The sequence below is a fragment of the Rosa chinensis genome, chromosome 3 (genome assembly GCF_002994745.2).
Source record: "Rosa chinensis cultivar Old Blush chromosome 3, RchiOBHm-V2, whole genome shotgun sequence".
NCBI classification, from domain to species: Eukaryota; Viridiplantae; Streptophyta; class Magnoliopsida; order Rosales; family Rosaceae; genus Rosa; species Rosa chinensis.
The window spans coordinates 39,627,219-39,638,708 of NC_037090.1; the positions used below are offsets into that span (position 1 = coordinate 39,627,219).

Here is an 11,490-nt window from a genome sequence, read left to right on the forward strand (position 1 = left end):
GGACAAAGCTGTGAATAGTGAATTCCTTGCCGTAAAGTCACAAGATCTATCACGAACTTCTTCTTCTGTCCATTCCTTCCTAGGTTTGAGAACCCTTGCAGAGGACCCTTCTACTTTCTTTGAATCTTCTGCCTTGGTTGGGTGTTCCCATCCATTCTCAACTATATTCCACATGTTTTCATCTTGAGAGTAGAGAAAAGCCCCCATCATAATCTTCCATTGTGAATAGTCTTCACCATCAAACAAAGGCGGGCAATTTATAGAACTAGAGGCTCTGTTATATTCACGTTCCATCCTTGACCACAGATCAACTAAAAAAGCTTTAGAACCTGCTCTGATGCCAAATGAAAATACAAGGACAGAATATGATTTTCTGGAAAACGAGGATTGCAGTGCACTGATCAATCCTTACTGGGCAGCAGAAACCAAAATAACAAACTAAACACCAGATTTTGGTTACGCAGTGAAAACCTCAAGTATGAGATTAAAAACACTGCGGGGCTCTTACTCTTGAGAACCTAAAATAAAGATCATTATATTGAAAAGGATATGTTCTTTTACAAACTTTGAATAGCACTAGCTCGGCTATAAGATTCACACAAAATCTAATACAAAGTTTGTCTTCCTTCTAGAACTCCTTCACTTGATCAATCTTCAATTCTTGCTCTTCTTTCTTCACCGTCTCTCTACTGATCTCGAGAGAGTATTATGCATATGAAACTATGATCACAAACACTTATACATGGACCAAGTGTTTTGACTCTTTGTGAAGACACAAACTCAAACAAACATGCAAGACTCTATCAAAATTCTTGCCTCTATAGATGTGTATGCAGACCGTGTATATTTTCTGCTCATATAATAGACCTGCGGCAACTACTCAAAGATGATGCAAAGATTCTACCCTAATTCCCAATTAATTTGGAAAGAAACTTCCCATATATGAACTCCAACAAATCTTAAGGGAAATCAATTAGGAAGACAAGTCCTAAAAACCCTAGGGCATCAACACCACGATTTTAACACTCAGAAAAATCTTTTAAAGACATAAATACATAAAACCTAAAACCTACTTTCCAAAATCGGACTCCACATAAAACTGACAGCTGACTCGGGGATTGCAACACACGTTGCAATCCCATGCATATGCAGATGCAATTACCTGTGACTCTCCGAGATCAGTAAAGGGCTTTGTCATAGTTTTGTATGGGAATGCCAATACGTTATGTACAAAAATTGTACCTACACGTTCGTTATACTGGTAAAGAGCTGGTATAGAGAGTTATACTGTCGAGTTTTTTAAAAGTCATACTTCGGGTCATCACAATTGAAGCGAGTCATTGAAAATTAGATAGTACTGCTGCATGTTAAGAGCTAGCTGTTCTGAACTTCTGATTTAACTAGTGGGATTGATTGAGTCAGACTTGAGAAAATCAGAAACAAAACACATTGACTGTGGATCATTAAAAATATAATGCAGCATCAGGGGTCATAGTAAAGTTGGTGGAGAAATTTTGATAGGCCTAATAGTACACGCTCGTCATTGATAGCCATCATTACTCATTCAAGCTATTAAATAAATTACGAGTATCCTAAATTATTACAACTCATGATATCTGAACTTCAATGACAAAAAAAAAAAAAATTGGGACACGAACGTATAAAACCCCGATTTATTTTTGTTTTACAACTAATTATGTTGCAGGTACAGTAGTAAAAACAAATCATGACATTAGAAGAAAAACTTGCGAGTGCTGTGACCCATCCTTCCTCAACACACCATCCTTCCTCCCATCTTCTTCTCTTCAATTTCGGATTTTCTCCCAGTAAAAACAGAAATTTGTCTTTTAGACCTGCCATTCCTCAATGCGCTTCCTCATTCTTTTTTTCTTCCGTCTACTCCACTTCAAGTTAGAGTTTTTTGAGAGAGTCGCTCAAAGTTGATTATGGCTATGTAATTGAGAATTTTGCAAAAAGAAAAAAAATGGTTATACAGGCTAAGGGATAAGCAGGTGACCACAATTGAATATTCTAGACCATTAAATATATTTCACATTTTAATTATTATACCCGACGGTCCAAAATATTAAAAAAAGTACACATATACACACATATATGATATATGTCATATGTTAACATATACTAAAATTTCTCACTATGGTAGCTACTGTGGTACCACCACAGCTTTTTGATTATCTTTAGAAGACAGCAAATGTATGTAATGACCATTCTAGTCTGTGATGAATGAAAAATTATTATGATTTGATTAAAAAAAAAAAACACAAGAATTTCCCCACTCTTCATCTCAACTTCCAAGTTCCAATACCTGACTACCTGCTGCAGGCAATTTCTGGAATGAGCGTTGCGCACGCTGCGCCCTAAACATCTGTTAACGGAAAGGCAGAATCGTCATTTCCTGATTCACAAACGACAAAGAAGTTGCAGTGGGTAAGAAACTCTTTACTGTGGCGCCATCCCTCTCAACGGAGGGGTGAAATGGTCATTTAAAATTGGGTTCTCACGTGCCCATCAACAGTGACAGGACCCGCTCTGAATTTCACTCCGAAATCCGAAGAGGCCCTGCGGGGCCCACCTTAGAAGAAATTCTACCAAAAATTTGGCAGAACTTCCCCTAAAAATGGACTACCCAAAACCTGTAGAAAACATTTACACTTCTAAATCATCCATCCTTATTCTCCTGGAGCCACCCTGCTCCCCAAATAACATCAACTTCCAATTTCACAAATAACAATCTCAACCCACATTACAAGATTAATTTCACAGGTTATCAGAGCAATACTATTCCATTAGGTAGTAAAGAACACAGAAATAGAATGAGTACGCGGAAGCAATGCTGTTGGCTATGCCTCGACTCCATGTACGCCCGACCTCAATTAACCTAGCCTGCAAACTGGGCATTTGAAAACCGAAGGGCCCAGGGGAAAAGTAATTTAAAACACGTTAGCGTGAGTGGACAAAAATAAACAATTTTAACCAAAAGGAATTTTATACTTTCCCCATTTATTTCTCTATAAAATCCCGATGCATGCAATGTTTAAGGAAAACAAAACAAGAGAAGTTCTGTACAAGAAAAACCGACTAGCCCCGCTAGTCACAAACTAAAAGAAAAGATTGAAACTCCGGTACTCAAGAAAATAAGACCAGCCCCGCTAGTCAAAAATAGTAAAATGAGTAGGGGAAGACGATAGCCATACGAGTGAGCCTCCCAGGCTCGGGTGATAGCCTCCCAGGCTAAAGTACTCCCATTACTCCCGTAATATACCCTTACGCCACTAAGTGTAGCGATAGGATACTGGGCTTCAGAATTACTGTCACAGAGACAGTAACCAGCGCCACAAAGGTGGAGGGCTTCGGTGATCCCATCACCTCGCCACAAAGGCGGAAGATCAAAGCTAGCAATGATAAGTCACCCAAAGTATGGCAAAAGAAAATCCAAAAACCACAGTAAAATCATAAATATATAAGGCTTCCCCAACTCTCGCAAAAGAATTCCCATGACGTGTCCCACACGCCAAGATAATCTCAAATTCAAGAAAATAATAGGAGAGAATAATAATAAAACATAATCTCCATAAATCGAAACAAAACCAATTCCAAGATCATCATCAAGGCATTCCCAATGCCAAATCCGAAAGTCGATAAATAAATAAGAAAATATAAATAAACCAACGGCGTGTCCCACACGCCAAAAATATTCTCGGGTCAATGATGAATAAGCAAGGAAGTTCAAATATGAACTAATATTTCATTTTGGAAAATACCATGGAAAATACTTTGTTGAAAAACAACATAATTCAAAGTTTCGAATCCGGGCATAACAAAATTAATATCCAAAAATCACAACCGAAATAATTCATAATCACTTCATGAAACTCATCAATGAAAGTAATTCCTCGTGATAAATCAAAATCAGGAATCCGAAAACAATTATATGCTCAAAATGTAATATAATAAATAACTAGAGCATTACTTTAAGAAATAAATGCATGCATCATTATTTAAAAACAAAAGTCCACTCACAGTACTATTCCGACGATCATGCATTCGAGTTCCGTCATCGAGCAATAGCTCGGTACGACGCCCTGTACATAAATATATTCTGTGAATAACTATTCTAATTAAATACAATTTTCAAAATCGAATCCTCATATATCATCTCTCCAATTCTTCTCAGATTCAGCCCAAATTATACCTCTAATACCAATTCGTTAATTTAAAGGTTTCAAGGCAGAACCGAGAGATATCCGACGGTCGGATTCTCGTAATTTGATAATCGAACTAAACTTCAAAAAATTCATAATTAATTCCAAGTTTCCCCAAAAATTACCAAACTTCACATACAAGCTCTACACAATTTATAGGATTTAATGGGCTAAAAAAATAGAATTTAAATTACTGTTTAAACGCCACCACTGTTCACTCACCGCACTGTTCACGCATGACACTGTTCATGCGGCGGCCAACTCCTCCTCCGGCCACCAAATTTCAACCACATAATCATCTCAACATTCTAAGCATTTTTCATAACTGTGACCAAATGAGAAAATACCTTGAAGTACTCCAATTTTGCAGATGAACACAAACCCGGAAATCTCCAAACCCACCAATTTGGAAATCCTTCAAATTCACCATCCAAACGTGGAAATTTCAGCTAGAAGTCTTGAGGGAATATGATCAGTGACTCGAGGCGCTCCTAATAGAACCAATTTTCCCGCCGGAGATAGCCGAAAACTGGAGAATTTCACCGGAGAAGCAAATTGCTACAGTAACAATGATTACATAAATTCGGGGTTTTCCGGCCAAATCACCAATACCCACTGATACCATCGTATAGAGGAGGAAGAGACGGTCCAAGGACAACTGGAATCACATCAATTGGACGCCGGACGGTGAAGAAATCGGAAAAAGAAAAAGGGAAGGCGACGCGGGGGAAGAGGGAGAGGAGAGAGAGAGGGTCAGGGTAAGTTCTGAAAATGGGAACTTACCTCGGTAAGTTTCCATATATATAGAGAGTTACCACAAACAGTAAATTCACCTTTTCACTTATAACTTTCCCATACGAACTCCGATTTTTACGTACCACATATGCACGCGCTCGGTTTAACGTCCTCTACAACTTTCATGAAGGAAATTTTCTCAAATTTTGACCTGAACAAAAAGTCAACTTTTATGGCCACTAAAAGTACCAAAACGATAGTAAAAGTGAAAATAGTTGTCGTTTACCGTCCAAATGACTAGTAAACCAATAAATTAAGATACGGGATTTTACAAACAGTGTAGTCATGGTCTACCTAATCGAAGAGGAAGGCCCTGAGATCAATCTCAAACTCACAAAGTACAAAGTACAGACTGAGACTGACACACCCACATCGGTTGACGTTGAATGAGAACTCGGTGGTGGAAGAACAGTCGGCGGAGGAGTGACAATCCCAGAAGCTATGTGTCTGATTTATTACCGTATTGCCTCAAACACCTCCTTGGAAGGGTCTCATGACTCATCTTCCTCCGAATCTTTGTAATTGGCTTCGATCATAGTCTAAATCTTTGGTCACTTAAGCGTGTCTTCTCCCTTTGCTCTCCTTTTCCAAACTTAAAGAATTCTGTGTTTATGAATTCAACCAAATCAACTCACAGCACAAATCAAAACTAGCAAGTCACAAATGAAGATCCAAACGGCAACCGTGACTGCACAACTTACACAAGATCATCAACTCAGCTCGGCCAACCATCTGGGTTCGACCGATCATGCTTCTGAGTTCTGGGACCAGGATAGCTACCGGAGAAAGTAAGAAGTCTGGAATTGCTACCGGAAACAGAAATCACAGTAAAAATCCCAAGCACCCAAAATACAGTTTGTCCAAAACTTAATCGAATCAAACAACTACTTACAGAGATGTGTAGAGGACGAGGAGTAGACCAAATTCCGTATAACATGCACGCTGAACCGCCCCCGTAGTCGCCGGAAATTGCTAGAAAACTAGCCGGAGTTGCAGCGGTTTCTCGACGTCGTACCGTTACCGATTGGATGATCTGAGGTCACGGCTTGCACCTCACCGCCAAGATGGTTCAGTCGCCACTGGTCCGTCGACCTGAGGTGGCCGGAATCGAGAGATGAGGTCGCGTCAAGTTTCACCGTCGTCGGGTCCGATCTCACAAGGTTCTGGGTTGTACGATGCTCTGGTCTTTAATACTCCTTTTTAAAATGAAGTTCGACGGTTAAGATCAAGCGATGAATAATTTTTATGGCTCAGATTGCACCGCGATAATTTCTATTTTTCTTAAATGATTTTCCATAATTCCAAAACTTCAAAAAATCACTATAAATAACTTGGGTATGCGAAAAAATTTTCAAAAATTCCTATGAAATTATCGTGTCATGTACTTTATTATCTGACTTTTAAATCAATGATTTCACCTTGAGAACTTATGAAAATATTCTCGAGCACCTTTATAATTACCGTGACCGTAAACTCAATATCCACTAACTGCATTTCCACTTCTTATATATTTTCCATGGCTCACAGTATACTATCTGATACAATTAATAAACAAGTTAGACCATATTAGTAGACATATAACGATTTTATGGGATTCAAATAATCGAAATTGAAAATCAATAAATTTGAATTAAAAAAACGGTCAACCCTTTATATGCTAATACTTATTTACGTAAGTGAAACTAAGAGAAGATAAATTTTCTAAAAATTTTACGTTGGTTGATGTAGCTTATGTCCACGAGAGTGTGAGACCTGACAGCTCGGAAAAAGAAGTTGTGCATAAGTGGTTATGTGCATACTAGTTTTATGTTTTATGTGTATTTAGGGTCTACGGTTGATCACGTAGATCGAGATCCAAACTACGACAAAAAAAAAATTTGAAATTTTAACCATAACCATTTCCTTATGTCATGAGAATATCTAACGGTCAAATTTGATAAAATTTTATCTCCTCCACCTTGTTTGTCATGGAAGGTATACATTTACATGGAACTAATAAATTAGACTACATTAGTAGGCATGTAAGCATTTTGTGCGATCCAAATAATTGAAATTGAAAATCGATCAGTTTGACATTACCCATCTATTTATAGTGTATTATTTGGTAATGTGTAAAAAAATTAACTTGATCCCTCGTCATTTCGACATTAAATAAAGCGGTCAACCCTTTGTGCGCTTCTACTTCCCAAAGGGGAGCTGAATCACTAAGAGATAAATTTTCCAAAATTTTTATATTAGGTTATATATCTCATACCCACGAGAATGTGAGAGCTGACAGATCGAAAAAATAAGTTGCGAGTGAGAGGTGGTGAGCATTTTAGTTTTGTGTGTATTTAGGGTTTATGGTTGACCACATAGATCGAGACCCAAACTACAACGAAAAAAATTAAATTTTTGACCATAACCATTTCTCTATGTCATGATAATATCTAACGGTCAAATCTGATAAATTATATTTCCTCCACTTTGTTTGTCATGGAAGGTATACTTTTACATGTAACTAATTTAAATAAGTTAAACTACATTAGTAGGCGTGTAAGTATTTGTACGATCCAAATAATCAAAATTAGAAATCAATCAATTTGACATTACATATCTATTTATAGTATATTAATAGGTATTGTGTAAAAAAAATTAACTCGATTCATCATTATTCTTACATTAAATAAAGCGGTCAACCCTTTATAAACTTTTAATTTGGGAGCTGAATCACAAATGGACAAATATTCCAAAATTTTTAGATTAGATTATATAGCTCATACCCACAAGAGTGTAAGAGCTGACAGATCGAAAAAATAAATTGCGAGTGAGCAATTGCGAGCATCTTAGTTTAATGTGTATTTAGAGTTTACGGTTGACTACGTAGATCGAGACCCAAATTAAGACTAAAAAAATTGAAATTTGGACCATCGCCATTTCTTTATGTCATGATAATATCTATCGGTCAAATTTGATAAATTCTATTTCCTAGACCTTGTTTGTCTCGGAAGGTATACTTTTACGTGTAACTAATTAAGTTGAAACCACATTAGTAGGCATGTAAGTAGTTTTTGTGATCCAAATAATCGAAATTGAAAATCGATCAATTTAGGTAGTGGTAAAAAAATTAACTTGATCCCCCATCATTTCGACATTAAATAAAGTGGTCAACGCTTTATATGCTACTACTTCCTTAAGAAGAGCTAAATCACTAAGAGATAAATTTTTCTAAATTTTTGTATTAGGTTATATATCTCATACCCACGAGAGTGTAAGAGCTGACAGATCGAAAAAATAAGTTGCGAGTGAGCAGTTGTGAGCATTTTAGTTTTGTGTGTATATATGGTTTACAATTGACCTCGTAGATCGAGATCCAAAATACGATGAAAAAAATTGAAATTTTGACCATAACTGTTTCTCTATGCCATGATAATATCTAACGGTCGAATATGATAAATTCTATTTCCTCCACTTTGTTTGTTATGGAAGGTATACTTTTACATGTAACTAATAATTAAACTATATTAGTAGGCATGTAAGTATTTTGTCCGATCTAGATAATCAAAATTAGAAATCAATTAATTTGACATTACCTATCTATTTATATTATAATAATAGGTAGTGTGTAAAAACTTTGACCAGATTCCACATTATTTCGACATTAAATAAAGCGGTCAACCCTTTATATGCTTCTACTTCCCAAGGGGAGCTGAATCACTAAGATATAAATTTCCCAAAATTTTATTAGATTATATGTCTCATACCCACGAGAGCGTGAGAGTTGATAGATCGAAAAAATAAGTTGTGAGTGAGCGGTAATGAGCATTTTAGTTTTATGTGTATTTAGGGTTTGCGGTTGACCACGTAGATCGAGACCCAAACTACGAAGAAAAAAATTGAAATTTTGACCATAAACATTTCTTTATGTCATGATCATATCTAATGGTCGAATTTGATAAATTATATTTCATCCACCTTGTTTGTCATGGAAGATATACTTCTACATGTAACTAATAAATAAAGTTAAACTACATTAGTAGCCATGTAAGCATTTTGTGCGATCTAAATAATCGAAATTGAAAATTGATCAGTTTGATATTATCCATATATTTATAGTGTATTATTAGGCATTGTGTAAAAAAATTAACCCGATCTGTCGTCATTTCGACATTAAATAAAGCGGTCAACCCTTTATATGCTTCTACTTCCCTAAGGGGAGCTTAATCACGAAGAGATAAATTTTCTAAAATTTTAACATTAGGTTATACAGCTCATACCCACAAGAGTGTAAGAGCTGACAGATCGAAAAAATAAGTTGCTAGTGAGTGGTAATGAGTATTTTAGTTTTATGTGTATTTAGGGTTTGCGGTTGACCACATAGATCGAGACCCAAACTACGACGAAAAAAATTGAAATTTTGACCATAAACATTTCTTTATGTCATGATCATATCTAACGGTTGAATTTGATAAATTATATTTCATCCACCTTGTTTGTCATGGAAGGTATACTTCTACTTGCAACTAATAAGTTAAAACTACATTAGTAGGCATGTAAGCATTTTGTGTGATCTAAATAATCGAAATTGAAAATCGATCAGTTTGATATTATCCATCTATTTATAGTGTATTATTAGGCATCGTGTAAAAAAATTAACTCGATCCGTCGTCATTTCAACATTAAATAAAGCGGTCAACCCTTTATATGCTTCTACTTCCCTAAGGGGAGCTTAATCACGAAGAGATAAATTTTCCAAAATTTTAACATTAGGTTATACAGCTCATACCCACGAGAGTGTAAGAGCTGACAGATCGAAAAAATAAGTTGCGAGTGAGCGGTAATGAGCATTTTAGTTTTATGTGTATTTAGGGTTTGCAGTTAACCACATAGATCGAGACCCAAACTATGACGAAAAAAATTGAAATTTTGACCGTAAACATTTCTTTATGTCATGATCATATCTAACGGTTGAATTTGATAAATTATATTTCATCCACCTTGATTGTCAAGGTATACTTCTACATGCAACATAAACTACATTAGTAGGCATGTCAATCTAAGCTATATCAACCAATGTAAAAAATTTACATTAGGTTATATTTCTCTAAGGGGAGCTGAATCACAAAGTGATCAACCTCCCAAAATTTTTACATTAGGTTATATAGCTCATACCCATGAGAGTGTGAGAGCAGACAGCTAAAAAAAATATGTTGTGAATGAGCGGTTATGTGCATATTAGTTTTATGTGGTATTTAGAGTTTAGAATTGATCACGTAGATCGAGACCCAAATGACGATGAAAATTGCTGAAATTTTGACCATGACAACTTCTTCTTATTATGATAACATCCAACGGTCGATTTTGATAAAGTCTATTTCCTCCACATTGTTGGTCATAGAAGGTATACTTTTTGATATAACTAATAAACAGTTAGACTACGGTAATAGACATATAAAAATTTTGTACGATAAAAATAATTGAGGAAATTCATAAACTTGACATTACTCATCTATTTATAGAGTATTAATAGGTACCGTGTAAAAAAATTAACCCGAGCCGCCATCATTTTGACATCAAATAAAGTGGTCAACCCTTCATACACTTCTACTTCCTTAAGGGGGGCTAAGTCAGGAAGAGATAAACTTCCTAAAACTTTTACATTAAGTTATGCAGTTCATATCCGCGAGAGTGTGAGAGCTGACAGATCGAAAAAATAAGTTGTAAATGAGCGGTTATGTGCATTTTAGTTTTATGTGGTATTTAGGGTTTAAAATTGACCTAGTAAATCGAGACCCAAATGGCGACTACAATAGCTGAAATTTTGACCATGAACATTTCTTCTTATTATGATAACATCCAACCGTCGATTTTGATAAAATCTATTTCCTCCACATTGTTGCTCATGGAAGCTATACTTTTTGATACAACTAATAATTAATAAACAAGTTAGACTACGGTAGTAGACATATAAGAATTTTGTGTGATCCAAATAATTGAGGAAGTTCATAAATTTGAGCTTACACATCTATTTATAACGTATTAACAGGTGCTGTGTATAAAAAATTAACCAGATCCGCTGTCATTTCGATATTAAACAAAGCGGTCAACCCTTTATACGCTTATACTTCTCTAAGGGGAGAACTATGAAGAGATAAACTTCCCGAAATTTTTACATTAGGTTATATAGCTCATACCCACGAGAGTGTGAGAGCTGACAGATCGAAAAAATAAGTTGCGAATGACTCGTTATGAGCATTTTAGTTTTATGTGGTATTTAGGGTTTAGGATTGACCTGGTAGATTGAAACCCAAATAATGACGAAAATTGCTGAAATTTTGAGTACGATCATTTCTTCTTATTATGATTACATCCAACGGTCGATTTTGATAAAATCTATTTCCTCCATATTGTTGCTCATGGAAGGTATATGTTTTGATACAACTAATAAACAAGTTAGACTACATTAGTAGACATCAAATGATTTTGTGCTATC

At 35.8% G+C, this 11,490-nt stretch overlaps 2 long non-coding RNA genes across 2 annotated transcripts; both read right to left on the reverse strand.

Moving 5' to 3' along the window:
• Positions 1–1,624: 1,624 nt before the first annotated feature.
• On the reverse strand, positions 1,625–4,591 carry LOC121052344. Its single transcript, XR_005808765.1, has 3 exons — positions 4,571–4,591; positions 2,327–2,911; positions 1,625–1,950 (listed from the first exon to the last, which is right to left on the reverse strand). It is a non-coding gene; the product is annotated as an uncharacterized LOC121052344 (long non-coding RNA).
• Positions 4,592–5,404: 813 nt separating this feature from the next.
• On the reverse strand, positions 5,405–5,974 carry LOC121052238. The gene is made up of 3 exons (XR_005808616.1): positions 5,911–5,974; positions 5,720–5,794; positions 5,405–5,621 (listed from the first exon to the last, which is right to left on the reverse strand). It is a non-coding gene; the product is annotated as an uncharacterized LOC121052238 (long non-coding RNA).
• Between the last annotated feature and the right edge of the window lie 5,516 nt (positions 5,975–11,490).